A 23,927-nucleotide genomic window follows, 5' to 3' on the forward strand; every position below is an offset into this window, starting at 1 on the left:
ATATTTCAGTTTACCACTCTCCCTGCTTTTTTTTCCTTTGCAGCATGCCTCTTCTTCTTACCTAAGAGAGAGACCAGGCAGCCTGGTCAAGATAATTCTGCATATTTTCTGACTGAAGAGAACACCATCAATCCTCACCCCTAAGGGGAAGATGAGGCAGAAGACCTAAGTCCATGGTCTATATGGGAAAGGGACATACAAGAGTCCCTTGATGTGAGAGGGTGGGTGGGTTATTTTCTTTACTCATAAGTTTAGTTTTTAGTTGTTTCTTAAGCATAATGAGTTTAATGGAAAGGAAGCTGCAAAAGCAAACTATTACATCCAGATTAGTGTGTGATAACTACTATTCATTTCCATCTGCTTGCCCCACACTTTTTCAAGTATACGTATATACATCTGTGCTTTTGCTGGGGCAAGCTGCCTTCAATGGGCAGAATTCTAGGGTACTAATGTTTTTGCCAAAATAGGAAATGCCACAGAGGTTTGAAATGCAGAAAAATATTGTTCCATCATGCCCTTTTTTTTTTAAATCTCGGGCCTTAATCTTGATTTATTCATATATGTCTTCTGTGGTCCTATGCCACTTTGTAACCTATATTCCAGACAACCAATTTGAGAAGTAATATCTGTTCAAAAAAGGGTATGTCTTTGCTTAATAAACACTATATTGTACTGCAAGTCTTGTGTCTGTGAGGCTGACTTTGAAATCCTAGGAATATTACTGACTTGGTAGACCCACACTTATGTCCTGATGAAGAGCCTATGTTCTAGAGAGAAACATTTCATGCAGTACCTGTTCCTGGCACATTGGCCTGTTTTCTACACTTACAGACTCCAATGGCTGGAACCCTCCTCTGTGGCTATGAATATAGGCACCCTTTTTGCACCTGCAACCTTTTTGGTTGGTTGATTTGTCTTTGTGTGTGTGTTATCCCCATCTTACTTTTAAAGACAGTGTCTACCACTGCACCTGGAGCTCACAAGCAGGCTAGATTGGCTGGCCAGTACAGTTCAGGGATCATCTCCCCAGAATTGTGGCCACAAAGGTGATTTTGCTTGTTGGTCATGTACCAAGAAGAACATTTCCACACTATATTAAGAGTGGTTGGTAGGAGTGGGGGGGGGGGTCAGGGGCATGGATAGCTCTACCAGAAATCACCCCATTTGGAGATGAGGTCTTAAAGAGGTATGGCCCTGAGGGCAACAGAAGGATGGTGGTGGCATGTGGGCTTTTGATAGCTACTCAAGCACCCTGGTCCCAGTGTGACTTTGGAGTTCACTCTAATTTGCTGGACAGCATCCATAGTTCTCAGAATCACAGCCTAAGCTCTGCATTTGCAAAGTTGTTTTAGCAATCTGCTCTTCAGCTGAAGAATATGCCATTGGGGAGCAGAACACTTTCCTCACAAAGCACAGGACTGCTGAGGACAGCGGTAAGCTTGAGCACTTCTTAGGAAGGCATGGGAATTCCAGGAGGCCTGAGGCCACCTGTGGGCATGACTGCTTCTGCCCACTGCTTAGAATGTGGCTGTTCTTGGAGATAACCTCCTTGAGCAGCCCTGCAATGGCTGAGCACAGTTACACTCACTTTGTCAGGTAGTTCATCAAATGCTGACACTCACCAGAGTTTCCTGCTGTAGTTGTTGCCCCTCCTGCATATGCTCAACTCCTACCAGCTGAGGGTAAGTAGAGGCACAGAGAAGTTCTCCAGAGATTGTGAGCAGAGGAGTCAACAGCTGCAACCCAGGAGCTCGGTCCTTCTCTCGAACACCACAGAACAGCTGCAACACCTTCTAGATTGAAGAGCCTGGAAAGGAAGCCCCGGGACCTAGCCTGCCTTCTCCATCCTCAACACAGTAGTCATTAGCTCTAAGATTCAAAGTAGGTGGCTCTGTACCCTCTCCTGTGTTTCTCCACTCCAACAACAATGTCAATAAAGTGGCCCCAAGCTGAAAGCACCTCACTATAACCCAGTGAGGAGACATGGGGTGGTAGAGTCAGTTTGACCTTGTTTATCTTTTCAACATGAGGCCAAGTTCAATTCACCCTCCAGGGAGAGCTCAGGAGTTACATATTAGTGTGGCTCACGCAGGGGAAATGATGAAATTCACAAGAGCTTCCAGACATGGTTTAATTTAACTTCTACACTTGCTCATTTCCACATAGAAAGGACAAGACTTGGCTTATATATAATGGAATATTATATATACACAGATTTACAGCTGCATATTCATGAGTTTTCTGTGGCATCCAACATTTATAAAGATTCTTAGTCCCAAATGCATTTTATAATAAAAAAGGAAGAGTATTATTAAGACTATCAGCTTCAGTCCACACCCTTCCTCCACATCTTTTCATGCCACAGTAGCAGCCAATAGCCAGGGCTGTGTATTGAGCAATGTTTTGAAGTGTATCTTGAGGACAATGAAGGGGAAAGTAGGCTTGACATGTTGTAGCCTGTGGGTATTGTTCACCCTGACTGGGCTGGAGACATGTTCCTGTTAATAACTGTCCCACCCACTGTGATCTCAAGCCACCTGAAGCCTTGCTCCTGAGCCCCTGCTGCACTCCCAGCTCCTGCTGGGATTCTAACTCTGTCAGAGGACAGCCTGATAGACCCCACTGATAACCCTCACCTCAGGCTCTCTGACTAACTGAAGCAAGAGCCTGCTCGCCTGATGAAGGATTAATGTGTGTGGCCAGAAGCCTCACCTTGCACTAACTGACCTAGGACTACTCTTGCCACCCAAATTACACATCACCATGGAGTGGCCCCAACACTTTAACCTCAAGCTCGGGTCATCAGTGACAACAAATGGCTGCTGGGAGAAGGAGATTGAGGGTTGTTTTTCTGGCAATATAGACTCTCTCATGGGCTGTCTGTGTCCCAGTGAATGACTCCACACCCGTGCACATACTGGCTGCACTGAAGAGATTCAGTGGGCAGAGAGTGGTGGTAGGAAAACTAATGTGTGGAGTTAGGGGAGAGGGAGAAGGACAGACTGATCAAAGTACATGTTATTCATTCTCAAACACCAAATTAAAAATCAACTCTCAGATTCAGAGCTAGGTTTCCATTAACTATGCCACAGGGGATGTTAAATGATTAGGCTTTTCAGCAGGAACAGTAAGCAAGGCTCTGCTGCATGATCATCTATTGTTATGCAATGCAATCCCAGTCCCCCCTTATTGGTCCTATCTTTTCCTTCCCTCTGTAGTTGTTTCTTTCCTCTCAGCATGCACTCTGCCTTCAGCTTTGGTGAACCATTGGGTATGATACAAAGGTTCTGCAACTTTCTGCCCTCGTGCATCGCCAATATCATGAGCAGCACAAAGTTCTCTTTTGTCTCTGCATCTTTGCCCACAATGCAGGTGGAAAGGGCTCCACGTGGGAAGAGCCCCAGGTGGGAAGAACCCCAGATGGAAAGGGCCCCAAGTGGAAGGGGCTCCATGAGGAAAGGGCCCCAGGTGGGAAAAGCCCCACATGGGAAGAGCCCCAGGTGGGAAGAGCCCCAGGTGGGAAGAACCCCAGATGGGAAGAGCCCCAGGTGGGAAGTGCCCCAGTGGGAAGAACCCCTGGCTCTCCTAGACCATTCTTGACTTTGTTCAGCACCTGCCATAAGTGCATCAGTGCTCTTTTAAACTGCTCCCATGATGGGTAGAGGTTGGCTCAGGTCTTAGATGTTCCTACTACTCCCAGAAGTGAGGGCCTTGCACAACTCAACTGGCTTTCCACAAATATTCAAGGCTTGTGACCCTGGTGCTTAGTCAACACTAGGAAAATATTGCCCAAAGAAAATCAGTTACTTGAGACATGAGCGTGTGGGAAATAAAGACTGGCATGTAGCCCTGCACAGAAGCTAAGATGATCAGGCAAGACAGCATTCCACCTCTGCTCTGTCTTTCTGCCTCAAGTATAAACTGATCCTAAGCTTATGAACCTTAACCAGTAAATGGGTTTAGGCTTAGTCCTTGGAGTGAGACCCTTCTACCAGTAGATCTGGCCCCTGGCTTAGCTGCAGTCTGATGAAACCAGGGAGCTAATGAAACTTGGTGGATGAGACTGCTCAATACACTACCAACAACTTGGTGGCTCCAGTTAGCCTCTGGGCATTCCTCCATGGCACACACAAGTCCTGACACTGCAGAGACATGGGGGTGGTGAATGGGTGAAATTTCTGGAGTCACTGATGTTTCCTGCCCAGATGGAGGCCTTGACCCCAAAAGTCAAAGGGTAATTAACCACATAGTCACCTTGGTGATGAAACAAAACCCACAACCCTACAGAATCAAACCATGTCAAATACAGAGAGGCCGAGGTCAGCAGACAGGACAGGCAAATTGCAGTATTTAGAATAGCGAATTCAAGTGTTTGTGTAATCCAAGTTCCAGCCTGTGGGGAAGGTAGGTGGAAGAGGAGCTGGAAATTCACCTGACTGGGAGTGGGGTAGGACTTCAGCAAGGAAACAACCTCTAGGTTTTAGGAGAGGGCTGGTATCATGGGATGATTTAAACCTGAGGCATTGGGTATGCCGTCTGCTAGGCAAGCCAGTGTAAGGAGGGTACTTGTGCACAGTAAATGCCTTGAGAAAAGTGGTTTGGTTTTCTGGTTTAGGGCTGATTTTTTATTCCACATGTGTCACCTGCCAATGACCAGTGTCTAGCCATGTCCATCTGGGACTTAGGGTGGAGAATCAAGACAATACTTTGACTTTTTACCTGGATCATCTATGAATCCCTTTGTTGACTCCTGGGTTTACAAGGTAAGGTTAAGACAGTTGACTGACAGCAGGGACTTCATCTGTTCTCTGAAGCTCTCCAGGATCCTAAAAACAAGGAACAGGCGAAGAAACACATGTCAGTCATCTCTAAGTCAAACTTCAGCTCCTCCCCTACCCCCCCTTCCCCGTGCTCCTTTGAAGGCACAGAGCAAGCACTGATCCTGTGAAAGGATGAGCATGCTGGGAGATCAGACCCTCCTAATTGATTGCATCTTTCCATCTATTTTCCTGGCCCAATTGGGTCTTCTCCCTTGGTTCCCTCCTCTAGTCACTGTATGTTCTTCTCTCAGTCACCAAGATATCTGCCTGACTCTTCCCTGTAGGCTCAATTTTCTTAGCAAATAGATTTTATTATGAACTTATTGACCAAGAGTACCTCACTGATAACCCAACTAACCTAAATAATAGGAAAAAGAGTTTTAAAAATACAATAATGAAACCATAAAGATATCAGTTCTGAGGAATGGTTATCCTGGCATAATCAGCAGGATTTCTTCTGCAGGAACCTGGAGCAACCAGAACCCATAGCCTCAAATGGAGCCCAGAGCCCCGAAGCCTTCCCTCCAGCAGTTCTCTCTAGGAGCACCTTGAGGCACAGGAATGAATAGCCGAAATTATCCCCAAGTCTCCAAAGGATCCGCCTCTTGTTTTGGGCTCACATATATACCTCTTCTCAGAATTTGTTCAAGCGTGTTTTTCAGCTGGTTAATAACCAATCTCCCCCACATGGTGATTTGATTTCTAAGGGGATAAACATCATCTGCTCTCTCACAAGTCTTTTTCTCATCCTCAACTTGTGATCTAAACAAAAACATGTTTATCTCTCCTTCATCTCCCCTTTCTATTAAATAAAATAAGTTATATACAACAAAATAAGAATTATCCAGTAAGTCACATTTACAAGGAACAGTCAGTTTGTTTGTAGTTAAAATTTTTAAGAAATTATTCAACTATCTATCCTATGCTACTGATTCTTATCCTAATATCTACATTTTTCACACTAAACTTATATTACTACTGTTACTATCTAGTCTTCAACCCCATAAGAGATTCCAGAAGGAAAAACTGTTTAATATGAAGGAAGTGCAGGCAAGCAACTTCCAAAAGTATTGACAGGACAGAGAGCTGAGTGTCTGTACTGTCACAAGTTCCTCTTCATTGTTGGGGCATCCCAGCCTTCAGCCAGCCAGCTGGGCCAAGGCATCTTAAAGACTGCTTCTGTACTGTCACAAGTTCCTCTCCATTGTTGGGGCATCCCAGCCTTCAGTTAGCCAGTCCAAAGCATCTTACAGACTGCTCTGAAGCAGGAATCCTGGAGGATTGGCCCACGTAATCCCTGCAAAGCTGGGCAGCTAATTTCTCAGTTTCAGGCTTGATCATAGTGGACGGTCATTCTGTCATCAGCTGTAGAGATAAGCAAAGTTCCTCAGACCAGTGGCTGTCTGCCACTATCTTTTCTTGATGGCTGCGTGATTAAACTCGAGGTGCTGCCAGGAACAGATGTGTCTCTCTGTCATAAAAGCCCTTTATTATTAAATGCCATTTTCTTTGGATCTCTGAAGTGTTTGAAGACCATCTATCTATCTATTCTATCCGTCATCAACCTATTCCTTTGGAAACATATACAAAAAACTTAATAAAGCTTATTCTATAATTAAGTAATTTATTATCTAGTCAGATTTATAAGTGACCAACTAACAATTTCTATCTCTGACCGTACTGAGCAAGTTGTACCAGTTGTATTTCACCTGTTCAAATAAGTTGTACATGTATAAAACATTACATAAATGTCAAACAAAATGATCTTAAGTTTCTACCAGTGTACAATATACAATTTAAGTTTCCATTAACATACCATATACAATACATAAAGCAAATGTTGAAAAAGAAAAAACTTAAATTCCTGTCAATCTTCAATACCAATATGAAATATTTGAATACCAATATAAATTATTTGAGGCCAGCAGATTCAATAATCTACTTTTTATTCTATAAATCTATACCCTACCTTATATTCTTTCCTTATATTGTCCCTTCTTCACCCTTTATTCCCTAATGTTAGATAAGATAGAAAAATAAGGGAGAAAGAATGATAGAAGAAATCCTTAAATGAAACTTTTATTAACTTACAACTAACCCCCCTAGGCAAAAATGGACATCGATAACCCACCAAAAACCACCACCCCACATATTGGGAATGGGGACATCGTTCTCTTAAAATTACTTTTTGCTGTTTGGGGGAAAACATCTTTTGGGTAACCATAGAAAAATAAGATGTTGGCCAAGCGCTGCAAAAGCTAGCGGTATCTGTTTTGTCCAGTCTTTTTTGGATTGATCCTTGGGACTAGCCCTTTTTAAAGTCAACAGGCATGCAATTGCTTGAGGAAATAGTAGCTGAAGCAGTCTTTGATGTTGAATTGCTCAGGCTACCTGCTTTGTCATGTATTTATTATTTAGACAGCATGTGTGCCTGCACGCCAGAAGAGGGCAGCAGATGTCACTATAGATGGTTCTGAAGCACATAGTTAGTTGTTGGAAATTGAACTCAGGGTCTCTGAGCCATGGTTTCTAGTCATATTGAATATCATTAAAATCCCTAAAGAAAACTGAAACAACCTGATGTTAGCATTTTCTGAGTTCCTGCAGATGTTGGGTTTTTATACTTTTCTGTTTAAGGCCATCTAGGAAAGGAATAATTATATTATTCTACAACTGAATGTCTTATATGACAAATACTGAATACGCTTTTTAGGCTATCTGCCTGCATCTGTAGACACACACAAATGGGTTAAAATATAAAATAAAACCCTCAGTCAAAACTATCTTGTTTGTAAGGACCAAACAAACTACCTTTTGAAAAAGAGACTCCATTTTGCAAAGGAAACTCCATTTTGTGTTCAACCTATCCGAAAGCTGAACCCAGATTCCAGACTAAGCACACACTAGACTAAACAGAAAAAAAATATTTGCTGACAACACAAACAGCTCACCTTGGGAAAGTCCAAATATACTCTCTGCTGGTGAAGCTGAGTAGCAGGGGGTCTGGCACATAGCAACAACCAATTAGGAAAGGCCAGGCCCAAGTTCCTTATGCCCCCATGACGGCCTCAGCCAATCTTTTCTGTAGGCCAACGTGAACTACATCTAATACCCAACCATGAAACTCTAAGTCTTGTAACTCTCTGCTTGCAGCTTTTCTTCCCAGATGTCATCCAATCATATACTGTAAAACCCATTTCCTTGTCTAAAACCTATATTTAATAAACCCTCTCAGTTGAGACTCCAGGCCACTTCCCTGCACCTGCTGCATCAACGCATTGGAGGTGTGTCCTGGGTTAGAACCTGCAATATAAAGACATCCTTGCCACTGATTTGGACTCCGCTCTTTGGTGGTTTGTTCAGAGAGTCTCTCAAAATTTGGGCATAACATTGTTAATAACTCGAAATATGCCTACTTAAGATAACCAGAGCTGGACTCGTGAACACTTAATATTCCTTCCAAAAAGGAGATAGGTAAGGCCCTTCCTGGGAATATCCTGTCCAAATCCAGCCTACCTAGGAAAGCACTCACAGCCCCACCAACAAGAGTTGCTGCAGCACACACAAACAGGCTCCCTCTTCTCCACTGCATTCAGTAGTTTGCCAGTACTTTACACTTCACCCAGTCCTCAATGTGTCCATCAACTGGCAAGACAGGAGGCAGACCTGTCACTGCTCAAAGCTCATACCTTGGCTTGCAAGCTCTGCCCACTATGCCTACATCATCAGCCTCAGCTGCACCTAAGCATCAAGCCCTGCCTACCACTACTACCTAAGTCATCACAGCCCCACTCACAACACCTCCAGCACAAGCTACCCCAGCAGAGAAAGCTTCTGTCACGGCCCACCAGAAACACATCTACAGCTCCTTAGCTCAACACTCACAGCTTCTCCCTGAGAATATGCAATATTTCCCCCCAAAGACAGGGTTCTCCACCCGTGGGTCGAGACCCCCACACCAGCTATTTATATTGTAATTTGGTTCCATCCCTAAAAGTGGCAAAATTCCAGTTGTGAAATAGCAAGGAAACACATGAGGGGCTGTGTTAAAGAGTCACAGCATTAGGAAGGTTGAAACCCACTGCCCTTCCCTGACCTTTGCAACCACAGCCCCCACCCACTACTCTATCTCAGCAGGTCACAGTGCCCCACTGCTACAGGTGTTCTCTGCCAAATGAAGGTCAAGTGAGGATTCAGCCTTCTGCCCCCTCCTCAGAAAGTGACCACTCACATCATAGCCTTGGCCTGGTGCCCTGCATTCCCTGCTCACTTATCTCACCACTCACACAGCCCAGCCCACGACAACTGCCGCAGCAGAAACAGCCCTGGGCCCCCTTCTCCTTCAGCGGTTCTGGGCAACATGAAGTAGGGACCAAAAGTTATACTGACACAATCCAGCAATCAGTGAAAGGCCAGACCTCAATCAAGCCCTGCATTAGCAAGAGAGCTCAGTCCACCACTCTTCAGTCAGCTCTCACAACCCCACACTAGTATACACCTACAAAGCCCCATCCTGCTCTTAGGGTGACTGTGTGTCCTCTCAGGTCAACATCCAGAGCCCAGCCCTATTTTGTATGGGATCACCTAGCCTCCCAGCCTGGCAGCTCCTTAACTCCACACTGCAGGATCCATAGCAATGCCCCCAACACCTCACCACTTCCTGCTTCCCTAGTAATCAGGGGGGCCCTGCACACCCAGGTCTGCTCTCACACCCCTGCCTGAGTCTGTCTACCTCCCTGCCTCAGCTCTAAGCACTCCTGAACACCGCCCCTCCCCCACCTTGGCCTGCATCTGTTCCCAAGGGATTCCACAGTGCACAAAGTTTCCTTCTCTAGCTCTTACTAGGTCCAGATCCACCCAGCCTTCCACCCTAGCATACAAGCCCCGCCCACCACTATTGACCTCCGCAGTCACAGCCCCACCCACAAGACCAGCACCAGTCCTCCTGCTGCAGGGCACCCTATCTTTACTTCAAAGTTTTCTCAAAGACTCATTCTCCATTCAGCCCTGGCCCAACTTCTGACACTCCTTTTTGACTTCTTTCTAGGCCAGCTGTTATGGACACTTGCCCCTGCCCTCTTTAGAGGTCCTCACGATGAGCCTGATCCAATAGAGTCCCTAATGTTTAGAGCACCCTGTTGCAGTGATCTCACAGACTGAATGTCTGCAGAAGACCAAGCCTTTAATCCCAGCACTCAGGAGGCAGCAGCAGGATGAGAACTGTGAGTTCAAATCCAGCCAGGTCTACAAAGTGAGTCCAGGATAGCCAAGACTACAGAGAGGGACCCTGTCTCTGGGGACAAAAAAAGAAAAACAAAAGAAAAGAAAAAAGAGAAAAAGAAAAAGAAAAGATGTGTCAGGGGCTGGGCAAAGGCACCTGAGTGGATGATTGTAAACTTCCCTCAACAGTTTTACAGGAGCAGCTCAGGCAGGCCTGACCAATGGTACTCTGTGGTGCTGAGCATCCCCTCACCTGAGGTGGGGATCTTTTGGCCTGAACCTGGATGTGTGGCCAGTACACTGTGAGCTGGAGGCTGTGCTGCCAGGTGACCACAAGGCTGAGCCCACCCAGGGACCCTAAGAGCCAGGCCTGCTCTATTGAGGCTCTGGTCTTTTTATCCCCTCTCTAGAGTCCCCCGAATTAAACTATCTTCAGCTGGAACAACTGCAGCCCTGCAAGCACACAGGAGGCAAATAGTCTGCTGCTGTGGACAATCTGAAGCAGCCGCATCCCAAGCCTGGGATTAAAACCAAAAGATGTTCACATACCATAACTGGGTTTTTTAAGACACCAAAAATCTTGCTACAGCTTTGTCTTAGGCCAAGCAGGTTTATAAGAAGTACTACATCTTATACACCAATTCCAGTGGAGAGATGGGACAAAGTCAGCAGATGTTATCATACAGTGGGACACAGTCAGCAGGAAGCTGTTCAAAGTTACACAGGGGAATCACAGGGGAAACACAGGGCACCTCCAGAGCATTATAGACTGAGCACATAGTGGCCTTGGTTCTGGTAATCACAGCTCCATGTGATTGGAAGAGTTCAGATCACAGGATGTGAAGCAATAGCTCCCCCCAAGGCCCTGACCCCAAGCCATTACCAGCTCTACTATGCATAATTCTGGTTTTAGAGACTGAGCTACATTCCTTCCTTCCCCATACTTCAGTGCTTGTGGGTGGAAAGCTCCCAAGGCCTGGCCCCAGGCTATTACTGGCTCTGCCAAACACGATGCTAATTTTGAGAAGGAAGTAGTTCCTTGTCCATAGGTCAGGCCCTCAGGGAAAGCCTTGGTTGATCAGGCCAGGCCTCAGAAGTTCTCTCCTTTTTAATTATTATTTATTTTTAAAGTCCAGAAGAGTTTACCGGTGTCTGAATATCCAAGAGACTCTTATGTCCTCCAACCAACAAATACCTTCTAGCATTGTGAAAAGAATTATCAGCACACACACTGTAATCATAATATTGAATGGAGGTGGAGGGTTGTAAAGCAGATTAAATGCTGTAACTTGTACAATGCGTCTTTGGCTGGTTTGGATGGGAAATCTGTAAAATTAGAGAGAAACAGGTGATACAAATAATCTGGAATCATTCCCTACTTTTTGGAGCAGAGGGACTTTCCAAGTAAATAATATATGTGGAGGGTTAACATAAGCACTGATTCCAAACATGTTTCAGTTGTTTTTCCTCTCTAAAAGTCCCATAGATGATCACGAGGTCCAGAGCTGTGGCTAACAGCCAAAGGTCTAGTTTAGTCTTTTTTTTTCTTTTTTGTAGACATTATAATAGGATGGGGTTTAATGAGGGGATCTCAGGATATCAACCCTGACCAGGTGGGCACACCCAGGACAATTGAACCGGCCCCTCAGGTTGTCCATCCAGAGGCACAAAGTCCTTTAGAACCACGGACCATGTTAGAGACATGGAACATAGCATCCAAAGGGGGATTGTGCTTTGAAAGCAGAGCATTGGCTCTTTATTGCAACCTGGGGATAATCTATCTGCTTCGGCAATGTGTGGGCTGTTAGAAACTGGAAAATTCAAGTGATGAATGAAGTGGTATTTTAAACACTGTATATCAGTCTCCATGGACACCACAAACAGCCTATTAGATGCGACAATGGGAAAAGTCATTCTCTTCTGTCACTTTTTTCCTGGTAACATTCTTGGGGCCTAGAAAGGCTGAAAAGGTAGTCAAAGACTAGATAATGGGGCACTTACCAAAAGCGTCTGTTTAACTAATCAAGCTGAAGAGACAGGAGTAGTCACATCTGTGAGACTGGTTTACAGCAATTTCCAGCAGGTCCAGCTCTCAGCAGCTCTATATGGAGTCTGTTAGCCAGGTAAAAACCTGCTGAGACAAATACAGACTAGGGACAAAAGTTAAAGTTGTGTCTATAAGACATCTGGGGTAGGCTTATGCCTTTAAGACCCAGTAAAAGCATGGACATTCTTTTCTCAGTCCAGAAGACTTGGTATACAGATTGGACAGAGGTGTTTTTAGCATGATGAAAGGCACTCTCAAGTCTATATTCAGAATATCACCAAAGGGAAATTAAAATCTTGGGCTTGGGACTGATTAGTAAGTAGTCAGTGCTCCAGCTTATCAGAACTTTTATCCCTGATCTCTCCAAGGCCTTTATCATGAAGTGGTGTTGCATTTTGTCACATGATTTTTAGCATCTAATGAGATGATCATGTTTTGTTTTTCCTTCCATTTTTTATATGACAGATTACATTGATGGATTTTTATATGTTGAACAACCTGTGCATGCCGGGGATTGAGCCTACTTGGTCATGGCAAACGATATCTTTGATGTGTTCTTGGGCTCCGTTTGTGAATATATTTTTCATCAGCGTTCATAAGGAAAATTGCCCTGAAATTCTTTTTCGTTGATGGGTCTTTGTGTATTCTAGGTACCAGATTGACTCTGACCCCATAGAGTGAATTTGGTAATGTTCCTTCTGTTTCTATTTTGTGCAATAGTTTGAAGAGTATTGGTATTAGCTCTTCTTTGAAAGTCTGGTAGAATTCTTACATAAAATCATCTGGCCCTGTGGCTTTTATTCCCCCTGGTTGGGAGATATTAAATGACTGCTTCTTTTCCTTAAGGGTTATAGAGGTATTTAACTTGTTTTCCTCATCTTGATTTAAATTTGGTAAGTGGAATCTACCAAGAAAATTGTCCATTTCATTTAGATTTTCCAATTTTGTAGACTATGGGTTATTGAAGTAAGACCTCATGTTTCTTTGGTTTTTTATCCCCAGTGTGTGTTGTTATGTTCTGTTTTTCCTTTCTGATTTTGTTGACTTGGATATTTTCTCTCTGCCTTTTAGTTAGTTTGGCTAAGTGTGTGTCTTTTGTCTATCTTCTTGACTTTCTTAACAAACGGCCCCTTGCTTCTGTTCACTCTTGGTATTGTCCTCTGTTTCTAGTTTGTTGACTTCAGCTTGAGTTTGATTATTTGCAGCCATCAACTTCTCTTGGGTGTGTCAGCCTCTTTTGTTGTGGAAGCTTCCAGAGGAGCTGTTAATTGGCTAGTATGGAATCTCCCCAATTTCTGTATGAAGGCACTCAGTGCTACAAACTTTCTTCTTAGTACTGCTTTCATTGTGTCCCATAAGCTTGGGTATGTTGTGCCTTCATTTTCATTGAACTTTAGACAGTCTCTAATTTCTTTCTCATTTCTTCCTTGGCCCAGTTGTCACTGAGTAGGGAGTTGCTCATTTTCCATGATCGTGTAGGGTTTTTGTTATTTCTGTTGTTGAGATCCATCTTAATCCATGGTGATCTGAGAAAGCACAATGGGTAATTTCAATTTTTTTGTATACGTTACAGTTTGCTTTGTGACTGATTACATACTGCCAATTTTCAAGAAGTTTCCATGTGGCCCAAAGAAGAGAGAATATTTCTTTGTGCTTGAGTGAAAAGTTCTGTAGATAAACATTGGGTCCTTTGGATTCATTCCATCTGTTGGTTTCATTTTTTCTCTATTTTGTTTCTGCCCCAGTGATTTGTCCATTGGTTAGAGTGGGGCACTGAATTCTCCCACAATTGAGGTGTCTGCACTGTTCAATGCTTTTAGCTTTAGTAGCAACTTTGTTCTGGTTTGGTTTTCATTTTTTAAAAAAATAAATCTGGGTGCTCTTGTATATTGTTCAAAGGTGTTCTGAATTGGGATGCCCTCTTTGTAGGCTTTTCCTGTGGTGAGAATGGCATATTCTTCCCCATCTCTTTTCACTACTATAGGTTGAAATTCTATTGCTTCATGCTGTACTACTCTATTAAAGAGCTGGCTCTGGAGTTGGATTAGACACTCTGTCTCCCAACCCAAGCAAGCTTGTTTTAAAATTTCCTCCAACATACCTATCCTGGGTCAGGAGATCATCTGACACTAGGACAAAGATAGAAAGCAAAGCTAAACAGCCCACGAAAAGACACTATGTGACTTCAAAGGGCTAAAACATAAGCTGTACCTTAGGATCTTAAAGAAAAAAAATTTTTTTTAAAGATGTCTTTATTATTTAGACCGCATATGTGCCTACAAGCCAGAAGAGGGCACCAGATGTCACTATAGATGGTTGTGAACCACATGGTTAGTTGCTGGAAATTGAACTCAGGGTCTCTGAGCCAGGACTTATAGTCTTATTGAATATCGTTAAAAATCCATAAAGGAAACTGAAACAACCTGATGTTAGCATTTTCTGAGTTCCTGTTGATGTTGGGTTTTTATAATTTCCTGTTTAATGCCATCTAGGATACGGATAACTATATTATTCTACCATTGAATGGCTTATATGACAAATACTGAATACACTCTTCAGGGTATCTCTCTGCATCTGCAGTCACACACAAATGGGTTAATATATAAAATAAAACCCTCAGTCTAAACTATCTTATTTGTAAGGACCAAACAAACTGCCTTTGGTAAAAGAAACTCCATTTTGTGTTAATCCTAGCCTAGGGCTGAACTCAGATTCCAGATCAAGCAAAAACTAGCCTAAACACAAAAAATATCCCATGGCAGCACAATCAACTCACCTTGGGAAACTCCAAATATACTCTCTGCTGGTCTGCAGGGAGTCTGGAGCATAGTAACAACCAATTAGGAGAGGCCAGGCCAAAGTTCCTAAAGCCCCCATGACTGCTTAGGGCAATCTTTTCTATAGGCCAACTGGCCCCTACACCTATTACCCAACCATGAAACTCTAAGTCTTGTAACTCTTTGCTTGCAGCTTTTCTGCCCAGATGTTATCCAATCATAGACTGTAGAACCCAATTCTTTGTCTAAAACCTACAACAAACCCCTCTCCATTGAGACTCCAGGCCACTTCTGTGGGAAGCCGCGCCCACATTCGCCATTACAAGATGGCGCTGACACCCTGTGTCCCATGCTGACAAACGACTAATCTGCGCATGTGCGAAGGGATTTTCCACTTGTTGTGCTCTGCCTCTCCCGTGGCATCATCTCGCCCGATGAGCAACAGCCAATCAGGGACTGACACGTCCTAAGCGGAGGACAGTTTCCTATATAAGGGAGGGGTTTCTGCTGTTTGCTCTCTCTGTCTCCGTTTTTCGTGTTGTAAGCTTATGCTCTTCCTCTCAAGAGGCAGTAAAGCTTTACTGCAGAAGGATCCTGTTTGTGTGTGCAGCGTCGTTCTTGCTGACGAGACGGTAACGCTAGCCACACACTTCCCTGCACCTGCTGCATCAGCGCTTTAGAGGTGTGTCCTGGGTTCCAACCTGCAATATAAACAGAACCTTGTCACTGCATTTGGACTGGGCTCTTGGGTGATCTGTTCAGAGAGTCTCTCAATATTTGCCCATAACATTGTTATTAACTCCAAATATGCCTACTTTAGATAACCAGAGCTGGACTCATAAACACTTAATATTCCTCCCAAAAAAGAGATAGGGAAGACAATTGGCCCTTCCTGGGAAATATACAGTTCAAATCCAGCCCACCTAGGAAAGCACTCACAGCCCCACCCACAAGAGTTGCTGCAGCCCACACAAACAGGCTCCCTCTTCTCCACTGCATTCAGTAGTTTTGCCAACACTTTACACTTCACCCAGCCCTCATCTTGTCCATCAGCTGGCCAGACAGGAGGCAGACCTGTTACTGCTCAAAGCTCCTACCTTGGCTTGCAAGCTCTGCCCACTATGCCTACATCATCAGCCTCAGCTGCACCTAAGCATCAAGCCCCGCCTTCCACTACTACCTAAGTCATCCCAGCCCCACTCACAACACCTGCAGCACAAGCAAAGGCAGCAGAGACAGCGTCTGTCCCCCCACCGGATCCTATAACTCTTTAACTCAGGACTCTCATAGCTTCTCCCTGTGAATGTACAATGATTCACCCCCCCCCCCCGTACAGACAGGGTTCTCATCCCATGGGTCGCGACCCCCACACCAGCTATGTATGTTGAGGTTCCATTTGTAACAGTGGCAAAATTCCAGTTGTGAAATAGCAAGGAAACACATGAGGGGCTGTGTTAAAGAGTCACAGCATTAGGAAGGTTGAAACCCACTGCCCTTCCATGACCTTTGCAACCACAGCCCCCACCCACTACTCTATCTCAGCAGGTCGCAGTGCCCCACTGCTACAGGTGTTCTCTGCCAAATGAAGGTCAAGTGAGGATTCAGCCTTCTACCCCCTCCTCAGAAAGTGACCACTCACATCATAGCCTTGGCCTGGTGCTCTGCATTCCCTGCTCACTTATCTCACCACTCACACAGCCCAGCCCACAACAACTGCCACAGCAGAAACAGCCCTTGGACACTCTTCTCCTTCAGCAGGTCCAGGCAACACTCAGTAGGTACCAAAAGTTATACTGACACAATCCAGCACTGAGCTAAAGGCCAGACTACCTCAATCAAGCCCTGCATCAGCAAGAGAGCTCAGCCCACCACTCTTCAGTCAGCTCTCACAACCCCACACTAAGTGTACACCTACACAGCCCCATCCTGCTTTTAGGGTGACCCTGCCCCCTCTCAGGTCAACATCCAGAGCCCAGCCCAATTTTGTAAGAGATCACCTAGCCTCCCACCCTGGCTGCCCCTTACCTCCACACTGCAGGATCCATAGCCACGCCCCCAACACCTCACCACTTCCTGCTTCCTGAGTAATTTAGTGGGCCCAACACATCCAAGTTGGCCCTCACACCTCTGCCTCAGTCTGTCTACCTCCCTGCCTCAGCTGTTAGCACTCCTGAACACCGCCCCTCCCCCTCCCCTGCCAGCACCTGTTCCCAAGGGATTCCACAGTGCACAAAGTTTCCTTCTCTAACACTTACTAGGTCCAGATCCACCCACCCTTCCACCCTAGGATACAAGCCCTGCTCACCACTATGACCTCAGCAGTCACAGCCCCACCCACAAGACCAGCACCAGTCCTTTCTCTGCAGGGCACCCTATCCTTACTTCCAAGTTTTCTCACAGACTCATCCTCCATTCAGCCCTGGGCCATCCCCTGACACACCTTTTTGACTTCTTTCTGGGCCTCCTGTTATGGACCCTTGCCCCTGTCCTCTTTAGCAGGTCCTCAGGATGTGCCTGATCCAATAGTGTCCCTAATGGTTAGAGCAGCCTTCTCCAGTGATCTCACAGACTGTATGTCTGCAGAAGATCGACCCTCAAATCTTAGTACTCAGGAGGAAGAGACAGACTGAGAACTGAGTTCAAGACCAGCCTGGTCTAAAAAGTGAGTCCAGGATAGCCAAGGATACACAGAGAGACCCTGTCTCTGGGAAAAAAAAAAGAAAAAGAAAAAAGTAACGTTGGAAAGCAAAATGAAAAAGAAAATAATAGATGTGTCATGGGCTGGACAAAGGCACCTGAGTGGATGGTTGAAAACTTCCCTCAACAGTTTTACTGGAGCAGCTGGCTCAGACCTGACCAATGGTACTCTGTGGTGCTGTGCATCCCCTCACCTGGTGTGGGGGTCTTTCGACCTGAACCTCAATGCATGGCCATGACACTGTGAACTGGAGGCCTTTGCTGCCTGGTGACCACAAGGCTCAGCCCAGAATGGGACCCTAAGTCTGAAAGCCCTGGAATCCACTTGAAGAGAAGAAAGCAAGGAAACTCTGGAGCAGAGTTTGTGCCCTTTGCCCTCCTGTGGCTGTGGTCTCCCTCCTGGAGGGTCTCAAGCAGTGCTGGGCCTGCCCCACCTCCTGCCACCCAGTCTTCCTCCTTCCTCCTGAGTGTGGAGGCAGGCAGGTGGCAAGCTCTGTGCTGCTCCTCCTGGGCCCTCCCCTTCTTGCCATTAGGCTGTGAGCTCAGTGAGGAGGCCCAGGTCACATGGCCTGTGTGCCCTGAAACTCCACTGACATTGATGCTCTGCTGCTTCTCAACAACATGCCCGGCAGTTGTTTTGCTTAAGGGCAGGACATGCAAACCTGGGGTTTGGTGCTCTTGTGCCTGTCTGTGCAGTTTGACAGTCTGGGGTCGGGGAGGGGAAGAGGCACTCACTGGATAGGATGGAGGCTTCTAGAGAAAGGCCCCCACACGGTCCTGCCAAAAGAAGTGGCCATGCCTGAGGGAATGCAGAGGAGGGAGTGTCCCCTTGCCCTATTCAGGTGTCACAACAGTGTGAGTTGACATCAGCATAGAGACAATCAGTCCTCTGATTGTCCTGCCTGCTGACTCACTCTGAGGTCACTGCCTCCAGTACCAACCCTAAATTCAGCTGAGAAGCATTTGCAGAAGATTCCATGCTTCCCCTTTTGCTCAACAAATTCTGGACTCTTAGGTGCAAAGACATCTAGTTCCCCTTCACCGAAAGGAACCACTTCCCTTCTGTCAGGCAAAATGGGCAGATAGCTTTGTCTGATGCCTATGAGCACAACAAAGCTCATGCTGGCTTCCTGGCTACCTCAGTATAACAAATGTCTGCTTAAAAGTCAGTGAGTTACAAAAAAAAAAAAAAAAAACACAGGAAGGATTACTAAGCATGGTTGCTGGGATCTCATTGAATGACTTACTTTGTGATTATCAGATTTTACTTGGGTAAAGCAATCTTTATTTTCCTTCATAGATAAGGTTTCTTTCTTTCTCTTCTCTCTCTCTCTGTCTCTCTGTCTCTGTCTCTCTCTCTCTCTCTCTCTCTCTCTCTCTCTCTCTCTCTCTCCTTCTTCCTTTTTTTTTTCTTTTTTCTGAAGATAAGCTTCCTCTGTGTACCCTTTTCTGTCGTAGATCCACATTTTAGACCTGGCTTGCCTCAAACTCACCTAGATCTGCCTGCCTTTGGCTCCCTTAGTTCTGAGATCACAGGCTTGTACCATGACACCTGGCCCTAAAATCACCTTTTATTGTTACATAAAAAAGGTACCACTGCACTTAACACCAGCACTCACTCGGGGGATGCCAAAGCAGGTGGAACTCTATGAGGTCAATGCCTGCCTGGTCTACAGAGTGAGTTCCAGGACAACCAGGCCTAAAACAGAGAAACCGTGTCTCGAAGTAAGAAAAGGCATCTTTTGCAAGTCAATTTCTACATAGCCAAAGTTCCTATCTGATCTAGGGGCTATCAGGAAAGAACCATCACTTCAGACATATGAGATTTCCTGGGTTGCCAGACAGGTCAGAGCACTGGGTGTTTGTAAAGGCTCTGAGAAACTTTCAAGACAATAACACAAAGACTCGGAGATAATGATCACTGACCAAAGGCAGCTTCACAGCTTAGCTGCTGTCACTCCAGATTCAGGCTAGATACAATGGGTCTGCTAAAAATCTGCTGCCCACTAGCCCTTTTGTTCTGACCCCGATTCCTAGAAGGTAGGTCTCTAGGAGCCCTGACTCAGAGACACATGGCCAGAAATGTACAATCTCGCCCCATCTAATTGTTATGGTGTGACCAACTGCATTCTGCCTCCTCTTAGCTTTCCAGAAGTGCGAGGAGGGCAGGTCTCTGTCCTTAGATCCGCAGTTTCTCATCATCAGGCTGTGTTTGCTGTGCTCAGAACTCTCAGCAGCCTACAAGGTTGTGTGGAGCTGGAAGCTCACTCGGTACTCACCAGGCTGCAGCTGAGGCACCAGAACCAAGTTTCAGACCCCAAAGCCCATACTAGAAGCCCATACCTAGGAGAGAGGAGCAGGATATATTCCAAAATGGACTTCTCCTCACTTGGGGAGGACCGTGTGTCCACTGAGGGCTCAGAGGAGACAGGGTGAAATGGTACTGAGAAGGCAGCTAAGTAAAGGCCCTGTCAGCTCACTCTCCCAGTGCAGACTCTAAAGGCAAGGCAACATTGAGCCACCATTTGTTTGCAGAACATGGCCCACTCCGTGCTATTCCCAGACCCATCCAGACTGTCATGCCCTCATGATGGGGATGGTAAAGAGGCTCTCCCTCCTGTGGTGCCCCAACATTGTTGACATGGCCCCAAGTATCTCAGTATTTAGGGAAATGGAGAACTGCAAGAAAATGCCCTCAGTACTAAAGATCTCCTGCTGCAGTGTGGATTGCACAGATAAACAGCAGTTAGTGTCTGTGCCCCGCCCCCCACATCATGTGTGCTTCCTCATGTTGTTATTTCAGCCCACACCCATGTAGTGTATGAACAGCATCCAGAAGACCAGGTGCCAAGTCCAGGGCCAGGCACTGAGTTGACACTGATGCCCAGGCAAATGTGTGATGAACAGGGAAAGCCCCCAATCCTTCTGCAGTGCAAGAGCTCTGTGGAGCGTTTTCCCGAGCAAGGAAGGCTGGCTCTCACCCAGCTATTTCTTATCTTACAAATAGTAAATATAGCTCTGATTCCTTGAGGTTGACGAACATGTATTAGGTGGCCAGGTGAGATGGCACACAGCTGCAATCCCAGCACCTTGGAGACAAAGACAGGCAGATCTTTGTGAGTCCCAGGCCAATCTGGTCTACAACGGGAGTCCAGGACAGCCAAGGCTACCAAGAGAAACCCTATCTCAATAAGCCAAAAAAAAAATATATATCTTAAGTGGAGGACATTTTGTAGCAAGCCTTTGCAGGTTCCTTTACAAAGTTTCTAGTGTCTGTCTTCCTCATGTGTCAGGCAATTTCCTACCCCGAAGCGATGTGAGGAAAGGCTTGCTTCTAGCAACCCAGGGTACAGTAGTGTTCATCTCTTAGCAGACAGGCAATCATTTGAGGTGTGCTTACACAGGGCTAAGGGATGCTTTGCTCTGACCCAGGGCTGCTGCTAAGAAACTTCCTGACAACATCTGCAGAGGGCAGGGACCCAGGAGAATGGAATCTTGTGCTTCCAGATACATGAGCAGTGTGAGGAGACATCACCAGGTCAGTAGCTATAGCCTTCTGCACCCAGTTTGCTGAGGGCACAAAACTGTGGCTGCTGTCCATGGAAGGGCAAGGCTGACCCAAGGATGTAGAAGCTTTAGCCTCTGCAACACTGGCAAGGGTTACTTAGCATAGCACGCAAACTCTGGGCTCAACTTTAAGATGTTTATTCAGCACCACGAGATTTGTTTCAATGTAATAAGAACTGAAACTGGCTTATTTTCAAAAAATGATGACTTTTTCCCAGTCATTAGTGCACTTGGATTTCATGAGCTTGTTTTGTTTTTGAATGGTGTGCAGATTATACTTGTGTTATGTGTGTATTGCTCCTCCTTGTCCATCTCTTCCTCCTCTTCCTCCCCTTCCTCCCCTTCCTCTCACTCCTCCTCTTCCTCCTCAGTGGCCTCTCTTAGGGATATGGTTGAGAGGTCAGCTTTCATGATGGAATGGCAAGTCTACATAGACATCACGTACCAGAGGTATGGACATCACGTACCAGAGGTGTGCTGTGGAGCTACCTGGTGCAGGCACTGCCCCTTCGATCTTACCAGTATCCGATGGAGGAACCGTCCCATGATCAGATGTGCCATCTCTGCTCAGGCCACTTGTCTCCTGAGGTGGGCAGTTGCCAGGGGGCACTTACAGGGATGTTGCTCTTTTTCAGTGTACTAGAAGGCCCTTAGGAAAGGTTGCCTGCAGGTGTCTGTGTGTTGGGAAACCCCTGTTGGGACTTCATGCCATCTTTCTTGGCCTTATGTTTCAGAGGGGAATGTCTGGGAGGTAAAATCCTCATCCATTTGTGGATGTGGCCCTGCTCTTGTCAATGGAGATTGTGCCTCGCTCACCACAGCCACATTAGTCAATTTGCTCCCCACAGTATTCCCCAGGAGCTCTGGCTTGTCCCCCTGGAAGTTGAAGTAGCCATAGATGTAAAACAAAATGGATTAGGCTAGCCAATTTGAAACACAGCTGTACTGAACACATGACATCCTACTGATCTTTTTTGTGATGCAGAGAATGACAGAAGTGACTGGTGAAAGGTGTGCTGTGCTGTGGCAGGACCCCAGTAAAGAGAAATGACTCATGTGTAAGGTGGTGATACTGTTGGACCCTAGAGTCCACTCGGGTAGTAGGGGGTCGTCACGAGAGACCACTTGAGGACCACAGTGTTGATGCAAAAGCACAAGGTTTATTGCTGATGCGTGTCAGGGGGACTCAGCACTCACCCGGGAGGGGGGGAGGCACACCCCGAGTCACTGTTACAGACTTTTTAAAGGCTAAAACCGCAAAGGTTAGGAGGGGCTGCATGCCCTATGTTAGGATTGGCTCTGGTGGTCGCTAGGGGTGCTTGTCTAATTATTATTGGCTACTGCAGGGGTTTTTGGTCTCGGGAGCTGTTCTTGGCAAAGAGGGGTGTTGGGGAGATTTCAGAGAATTTCCAGATGGTAATTGTTTACCTTAGTTGAAATTGTTTATCTTGGTTGGCCACCTTGATCTCAGAACCTGAAGCTGAGCTGGCCTGCAATTCTTTTTGGGTCATTTTCCCAAGCTTGCCTGGGTCATGTTCCCAGGCTGGCTGAGAGAGGGGCCTTACAATACATGTATGTGACATAAACTGGCTTCTCCTCTGCCTACCTGACTGCCTGTCTTCAGACATCTAAAGGGACAAACTGGAGTGCATTGTCAAAGTCTTTTACCCTTTAGTAAACAACACTGTCTGTGAATGAGGAGCTTGAAGCACATTGTTAATGGGGTGTGTAGATAGGAAGAGGTTCTCTTCACAAAAAGTGGGAAACAAGGAAAAGCTTTGTAAGTTACCATGATTTTCCAGTCTTCTCCAGAGCAGAGCTGGCAAAGAAAGGTCTTCCAGCTTTCCTTCTCAAAACTCTTCTGGGGGCTCCTTCTCCAGCTGCTGCTGCTAGAAAGGGATATCTCAACCCTGAGGACCTGAGGAGCCCTGGATCCTGAGCCTTGCTCATCCCTCTCTTCTTCCTCTTCTTCCTCTTCCTCCTCCTCTTCCTCTTCTTCTTCTTCTTCTTCTTCTTCCTCCTCCTCCTCCTCCTCCTCCTCCTTTATCTTTTTCTTAATATTATTTTCTTTAATCGGTTGGTTTTTCAAGACAGGATTTCTCTGTATGGCCTTGGCTGTCCTGGACTCCCTCATATTCACAGAGATCTGCTTGTCTCTGACCCCCACAAGTGCTGGGATTACAGGCCTGCACCACAGCACCTGGCTTCCAAAATCTACTTATCACCTCTTTTCTCATGACCATGTGACAAAGCAGCAGCAAGACAAAAAGCCAGGCCTGCTCTCTTGAGGCTCTGGCCTTTTCATCCCCTCTCTAGAGTCCCCAGAATTAAACTATCTCCAGTTGGCAGAAATGCAGCCCTGCCAACCACACAGGAGGCAAGTAGTCTGCTGCTGTGGACAATCTGAAGCAGCCACATAGCCCAGGCCTGGGATTAAAACCAAAAGATATTTACATACCATAACTGGGTTTTTTAAGACACCAAAAATCTCGCTACATCTTTGTCTAATTAGGCCAAGCAGGTTTATAAGAAGTACTACATCATATACACCAATTCCAGTGGAGAGATGGGACAAAGTCAGCCGATGTTATCATACAGTGGGACACAGTCAGCAGGAAGTTGTGCAAAGTTACACAGGGGAATCACAGGGGAAACACAGGGCACCTCCAGAGCATTATAGACTGAGCACATAGTGATCTTTGTTCTGGTAATCACAGCCCCTTGTGATCAGAAGACTTGAGGTCACAGGATGTGGAGCCACAGCTCCTCCAAGGCCCCTGCCCCACGCCATTACCAGCT

At 45.9% G+C, this 23,927-nt stretch overlaps 1 protein-coding gene and 1 long non-coding RNA gene across 7 annotated transcripts in view; one reads left to right on the forward strand and one right to left on the reverse strand.

The window, feature by feature from the left end:
- LOC311601333 overlaps positions 1–2,412 on the reverse strand; it is a 57,463-nt gene extending 55,051 nt beyond the window's left edge. For 2 of the 6 annotated variants that reach the window (XR_014780519.1, XR_014780520.1), the window contains exon 1: positions 1,623–2,411. This is a non-coding gene — a long non-coding RNA (uncharacterized lncRNA). Of the gene's footprint in view, positions 1–1,622 lie in introns of all 6 variants that reach the window. The other 4 variants (XR_014780522.1, XR_014780523.1, XR_014780521.1 and 1 more) reach the window with 3 other exon arrangements.
- LOC311601296 (uncharacterized protein) overlaps positions 1–23,927 on the forward strand; it is a 356,408-nt gene that overhangs the window by 7,202 nt on the left and 325,279 nt on the right. The gene's annotated exons all lie outside the window — the stretch shown is intronic.

Source organism: Acomys minous (assembly GCF_964271855.1).
Source record: "Acomys minous genome assembly, chromosome: 7".
Lineage (NCBI taxonomy): Eukaryota > Metazoa > Chordata > Mammalia > Rodentia > Muridae > Acomys > Acomys minous.